The sequence below is a fragment of the Pistacia vera genome, unplaced genomic scaffold (genome assembly GCF_008641045.1).
Source record: "Pistacia vera cultivar Batoury unplaced genomic scaffold, PisVer_v2 Contig595, whole genome shotgun sequence".
Lineage (NCBI taxonomy): Eukaryota > Viridiplantae > Streptophyta > Magnoliopsida > Sapindales > Anacardiaceae > Pistacia > Pistacia vera.
The window spans coordinates 287,537-295,329 of NW_022196440.1; positions in this window are offsets into that span (position 1 = coordinate 287,537).

Below are 7,793 nucleotides of genomic sequence, written 5' to 3' on the forward strand. Positions count from 1 at the left end.
ATTATGGAGCAACAAAATTTGACATCTTGGGACACCATGATTACAGGCCTTGAAAGGAATGTTCTAGGGGAGGATGTCGTCAATTGCTTCTCTCGATTCAAGTGAGCAGGACTAAAACCGGATGGTCAGATTTTCATTGGGGTTTTCTTCGCCTGTAGTGTTTTGGGTGACTGTGATGAGGGAATGTTGCACTTTGAATAAATGATCAATGACTATGGGATTATTCCGTCCATGAAGCATTATTTGAGTATAGTTGACTAGTTGGGAAGCACAGGGTATTTATATGAAGCCCTGGAATTCATTGAAACGATGCAAATGGAGGCAAGTGTTGATGTTTGGGAGACATTGATGAATGTTTGCAGAATTCATGGGAATTTGGAGCTTGGTGATCGATGTGCTGAGCTTATTGAGAAGACAGAGAAGACAAAGCTAGGCCTTCTTCCTGTTAAAGCATCGTATCATGTGGAGGAAAAAAGAAAAAAAGAAAAAAAAAAAGAGAGCAAGTACCATGACTTTCAAACAGGAGATACATCTCATCGAGAGAGTGATAATATATATGCTCTTATTAGAGGTTTGAAGGCTCAAATGAAAGAGGCTGGTTACATGTCGGAGACAAGATTTGTGCTCAGCAGTCATGCCCGTGCTCCCATTCGGATAGTAAAGAATCTGTCGTAGAAAACTCATTATATGGGATGCTAAGAGATTCCACTATTTTAAAGATGGATTGCGCTCCTGTCGGGTTTATTGGTGACTAGATTTGGGTCTAAGGTACTCAGTTAGTTATACTATGTTGTGTGCCAAACATTTCCTAAATATAATACTGTTTGAGTTTGTCGCTCATGGGAGAGGCCAAAGACAAATTGAAGAATTTCGTGAAGAATGGTTTTGTTCCTTGCGTTTATAACTTTATACACCATGAGAATTCAATAGATATCCAACTAAATAGATTTTTTATACATTTAATTAGAAGAATAGGAACGGTCCCCAAGATATATTTATGTTGCAGTTTTACTTCATAAATTTTTTTATTTCTTAATATTTTGTGAATAATGTTGTGATATATCTATATAATTCTAAAGCACATCCTTTTTATATGATCGTCATGTATAGAGGTGGAATAAATGGGTCAGGTTAGGCAGGTCAACCCTAACCCAGCCCACATTAAGGCAGGTTCAATCCGAACCGCCTAAAAGGAGGGTTGGGTTGAACCCAACCTGCATATACCCAGTCGAGCGGGCCGGGTTTTAATATGTCAACCCGACGACTTGACGGGTTACATTTTTTATTTTTTTTTTAAAAAACCCTCCAACCCGTTGGGTTGGGAGTTTTCAACCCGGCGGGTTGGATGAAAAAAATTAAAAAAAAATAATAATAATAATTTTTTTTTGCAAATACCCCTTTAACCTTGAAATATAGCCCTTTTATAGCAGTTGTAGTGGTCTTTTTCGTCATTTTATTTTCCCATTTTTTTCTATAAATAGGGCATAAACTCTCATATTTTCTCACATCCCAAATTCTCTCATTTTCTCTAATCTCTATTGAAATCTCTCAATTATTCTCTTTGTTGTCAATTTGCTCTCATTTTAATTTTTATTAGTTTTTGTAATTTTCAATTCATATTTCCAAATTTCAATTCTCCTTTAATTTTTTATTTCTTCTATATCATTTTTTTTTTTTAACTACAATGGATAGATATTTCCATCCCATCGATTTCGATGATAAAGGAAACTATCCTAGTCCCCCTGAATTTAATAACATAAATGCAGTAGATTCAAATAGTCCCGCTTTCCCAGTCTCAGAATCCGATACACCTCATAATATTCCCCTGATTCCTCCCCATGCTGCTACAGCTCCCGGTGGTTCTAGAAGTCGTCCTCGTCCAACTTCATCTCAAGTAGAAGCAGGTTCATCAACTACTGTCGAAACCGATGATAGGCACACATCAGACGTTTGGATGCATTTCAATAAGTTTTACGAGACAGAAAATAGAGTTCAAGTGAAGAAAGAAAGCAAGTATTGTGGAAATATTTATAAAGCTGATTCAGGTAATGGTACTGGTACTTTAAAAAGGCATGCTAATAAACATATTACTCAACATGGAAATAGAGAAACCAATCAAACTCAAATAACTAATATGGGTACTACTTGGCGTTATAATTCTGATGTATATAGGGAACAATTAGTTTTATATATTGCTGCAATTGATCAACCTATTAATATGACTGAAGATAAATATTTTGAAAGATTTATTAAAAAATCGTTTTTTTAAGGATTTAAAAGTTATTCTAAAACTGTAGCTAGAAATGATTTAATAAAATTGCTTGGGAAAATGAAATTATAATTAAAAAATAAAATACATAGTTGTCATGTTAGTGTGGCTCTAACCGCCGATATTTGGAGTGGTAGAGCTAAACAAGATTATATTTGTGTGACTAGTCATTATTTTGATAACGAATGTAAATTAAATAAATCTTTATTGGGATTTAGATTAATGGATGTGGATCATAGTGGTCAACAAATTTATAATAAAGTTGTTGAAATTTTAGAAGATTATGATATTGTTAATAAAGTGATAAATTTAACTTTAGATAATGCAAGTGCTAATAGTACAACTATAGATTTTTTTAAAATTAATTATTCTTTTTATGACAATTTGAAGTTTTTTCACCAATGTTGTGCATGTCACGTTATTAATTTAATTGTGAAAAGTGGTATGAAAAAAATTAGAAATAATATTGATAGGATTAGGGATTATTTAGCTTGGATTACTAGTAGTAATAAAAGAAATGCTCAATTGCAAGATGCTTGTATAAAATCAAATATGTCTCCTAGAACTTTTGCATTAGACATGCCTGTTAGATGGAATTTTACTTATTTAATGCTTGATTTATGTTTACCTTATGCAAATTTAATTTGTTACTTTGTAGCAAATAATAGAGGTCATCATCATTTGGTAGAAAATGACTGGCATATAGCTAAAAAATTTCATTCTTTCCTTAAAAAATTTTACCAATCAACTTTACAACTTTCTGGTGTGTATTATCCTACTAGTCCATTGGTAATACATACAATTATAAAAATTTCAGATTTATTTAGAAAAAACAGAAACAATGAAATTTTAGCAGAACCAAAACAGGCAATGGAATTTTTTTTTTTAAAATATTGGAAACCCATTCCTTTTCTTTATTGTTTAGGTGCTATATTTTATCCTAGAATTAAAGCAGCAGGTTTAGAAAATGGTTTAGACACATTAACTGAAAATTTACAAAACGAAGCATATGTCAATCAACTAAAAGAGGTAAGAGAGTGTCTTGCAGAGGTATATTTGCAATATGAAAACAGGTATGGGAACCAGCAAAGAGGTGAAATACCCAGGGAAGTTGCATCAGAAGAAACAAATGAAGACTTCGACTCCTGGAGTGCACTTACTAGGCCGAAGAGGACCCAAACCCGAAGCACAGCCTCCTCTTCAGAAGCGCCAACAACGAATGTACTGTCCTCCATGGAGTTACAGAGTAATGAGCTTCACCAATATTTGGGAACCCCCGAAGTGTTACCAGCAGATCCACAACAAAGAGCCAACTTTGATGTCTTAGAATATTGGAAAACCAGAAAATGTATTTTTCCGGTATTATCAAGACTTGTCTTGGATGTTTTCTCTGTTCCTGTCTTAACCATCTCATCCTAACAAACATTTAGTGCAAGTGAAAGAATTTTAAATGAAATGAGGACTAAACTTTCACAAAAAATGATTGAAGTTCTCACATGTCTTCGAGATTGGGAATGGTCGTGCCATCAGGATCAATACGAGGTTGTCGACGATACTTTAATAGAATCATTTCAATTTTATAATATAGATGATACGAATGAGGGAGGTCCTAGTCAACCCCCAAATTAGTTGTTTTGTAAATTGTAACTTGTAAATTAATTGTTAATTATTGCACTCTTTTTTCCTTACCAAGTTTTTGTCCCATTGGGTTTTTCTTGGTAAGGTTTTTAACGAGGCAATAATTGTTATAATTCTTATTTTATTTTTTGATAAATGAATAAATCTAATTTATCTTATATTACAATTTTATTGTATTAAAATTGAATTAATGTTTGAAATGTTAACAAAAAAAAATTAATTGAATTGAATTATTGATATTTGAAAAGTTAACTAAAAACAATTACACAAAAGAAAAAAATTAAAAAACAAAAAAACAAAAAAAAAAAATTATGGGCTAACCTGGCCTGACCCACATTGAAACCTGTCGGGTTACGGTTGGCGGGCCGGGCTGGGCCAGCCTTTTTGGCCAAGAGGTGGCCTAACCTGACTTGCCCACCCGACCCGCCAAATGCTATAACCCACCACCGGCCGGGCCAGGCCGGGCAGGTTATTTTTCAACCTTTAGTCATGTAGGATTTCAGAAACTCTCTATAAGATTGCCATGTAGGATTCCAGAAAATCTATATAATTGCTGCATGTGTCTGTGTATTATTGGTGTACGCTATTTGGTATAACTACAGGCATTCAATGTTTTGTAAGATTAGGACTAATTTAACTAAGAGCCTTAAGGATGAAAATTAGACTCTAAATATCTCTTCCCACATTACAGACAATTATTGGTTATTATGACTGAATTCATCCTACAAGAATAGTCCTTAGCACACTGGATTAAAAGGAACTAATGCACTAACAAAATATTTCCTACCTGAATGAATTTGTATAGAGCAAAACCTTAAGCAAATATGTCTAAAACAACAACCAAATTAACAAGAGACACAAGCAATTTTACGTGGAAAAACCTCTTCGATATAAAGAGATTAAAAAACCACAGGAATGATCCACTTAAATCCACTATAATAAAAAGTGTTTACAACAGCTACAAATCACCAATAATATTCCACACAAAATTTAGAGCTTTATCACAACCCTAACAAAGTGAAATACACAAAAGAGTTATGAAAAGATGGAGAAAAATCACCAGCAAAGCACCCGAAATACTGGTTGTATAACTCCAAACTCAACCATTAAAATCGAAAACCAACCATCTAGATTGAAGAATCGAACATCCTCTGCATTCTGACCAAAAATCAGGTTGATCAGACTAGAGATGACCTTCCAATTGTCAGGTTAAAGAAGGACCAATGGACTGAAAATTCTGCAACTCAACTCTTTGATTTGGCTGTCTTTCAAGAGGCAAAACTCCACAAAAAATATGGCTATCACAAAACTAATCATTGGATGTGAAGATCTTTCTGTCAACAACAACGCTCTGAAATTTGAGAAAAAACGGAGCAAGATTCACTATTGGATCGTCGTCGGAATAACCTAGTGTGGTTGCCTCTTTCTCACTTATGCAAATTTTGTATCAATGAACAGTGACCTATTTTTCACACTATTCACCCATTCCAAAAAACAAATAAAGCTACTGCAATTTTTTTTTTCATTTTTTTTTTTTTTTTTGGTTTCTTTTATTTTTGGGCATTAGTTTGGGCCATCCTCTACATGAGGGAAACCCAAGCCCAACAAATCTCCCCCTTTCCCGACTATGTGGGTAAATGGACCGTACCGATAATAGCTTGACAAGCTTCAAACTTCTCCCTTGCTAAAGCTTTTGTCAACAGATCTGAGTCATTGTCATCTGTATGGATCTTCTCAAGTTCAAATAGGTCATCGTGAAGAGTATCCCTTATCCAATGATACCTTACATCAATATGTTTAGATCTCGAATGGAATGTAGAATTTTTCACAAGATGAATAGCACTTTGGTTGTCACAAAACAAAACTAACCGTTGTTGTTTAAAACCAAGCTCTCCCATGAACTTCTTCATCCATAACAACTCCTTGCAAGCTTCTGTTATAGCAATAAATTCTACTTCTGTCATAGAAAGTGCAACACACTTTTGCAATCTTGACTGCCAAGAAACAGGTCCACCAGCAAAAGTAATTAGATAACCAGAAGTAGACTTATGAGAATCCATGTCTTCGGCCATGTCAGCATCTGTGGAGCTAACCAAAATAGGTTTATCACTTCCAAAGCAAAGTTTTAACTTGGAATTGCCTCGTAAATACCTCATAATCCACTTCACTGCATCCCAATGCTCTTTCTTGGATTTGACATAAATCTGCTAACAGCCCCAACTGCATAAGCTATATTTGGTCTCGTACACACCATTGCATACGTCAAGCTTCCTACAGCTGAAGCATAAGGGAGTCTTTCCATTTCCTCCTTTTGAATATCTATAAATGGACTTTGCTTTGCACTTAGCTTGAAATGAGTAGCTAGAGGAGAACTCACTGCTTTGGCCTTACCCATGTTGAACCTTTCAAGCATTTTTTCAATATACTGCTCCTGTGACATATACAATTTTTTCTCTTTTCTATCTCGACAAATTTGAATGCCAAGAATTTGCTTTGCTAACCCTAAATCCTTCATAGCAAATGGTTTACTCAACTGTTTCTTTAAATCATCAATCCTAGAATAATATCAGTAAAGAATTAGGGGTCTTTCGCAATTTTACATATAAAAAATTTAAAATGGCCAAAAGGGATGAAATGTTATATAAAAAGTTATAGTGTAACAATAACAATAACCTAATCGAATATATGTACAATTAATGATATATATATACCATGTAAAAAACTTTAATATATTATAATAACCTAATCAAATTAATATTTAGTTATTTACTTCAATTATCAAGTTCTAAGTATATCTATAGTAAATTAGTAATTAATTAATTATATATGATAAATTAATAGACATTAGTACAATACTAGTTAAATGATTACCTAATTATTAATTAATTATAACATTACATTATAAATATTAGTAATTTACTATATTAGTACATTATTAATTAAATGATTAGAAATTTAATTAATTATAACATTACATTATAGATTTATAGAATGATTACTTAATTAATTATAACATTACATTATAGTTAAATGATTAGCTAATTAATTACAACATTACATTGTAAACATTAGTAATTTACTACATTAGTACATTACTCAATTAAATGATTAGAAATTTGATTAATTATAACATTATATTATAAATTTATAGTATGATTACTTAATTAATTATAACATTACATTATAAACATTAGTAATTTATTAAATTATTACATTATTTAATTAAATGATTAGTACATTATAGTATGACAACTCATGCCTCATAAGTCACGATATATTAAGAAATCATTAAACAAACTTAAAGTTAAAGTCATACTAATTATTTAATTAAAGATTCATAAATCATTTTAATGTTAATATTTAATTTTATTCTTTTATCACAAATTCACAATTAATGTTAATTTAACTTTATTTTCTCTCTAGTAATTATAATATTAAATAATATTTGTATTTTTGGATAATAAAGTTTACTAAAATTTAATTCCCAAAATTAATTCCATAGCTATACTTTGTAAAATATATATATTTATAATTTTAAAGTTTTCTTAATCTGTCAGGGGTGTATTTGTGAAATTTTAAGGTGTATTTGTCATTTTTTAAACTATTAGGGGGGGGTAATAATTTTTACAGGATACCCCGGTAAGGAACTAGAACCTGCATTTTAGGTTTCAGTCCAAGAATCAAAGAACCAGAACCTGTCAATTCCAGTTCCGGTTCCTTTTCCTAGGAACCTACAGGTTCTGGTTCCCCCAAAAAACGCAGGGTGCCTAGAACCACTCACTCTAACCAGAGGGTCTAGTAGTGTGACCCAATCCCCAGTTTGTTTGTTTAGTGTGTTTAACTGTTATAAAGGGTGTTAATTTTTTTTTACTTTTTTGAAAAGGGA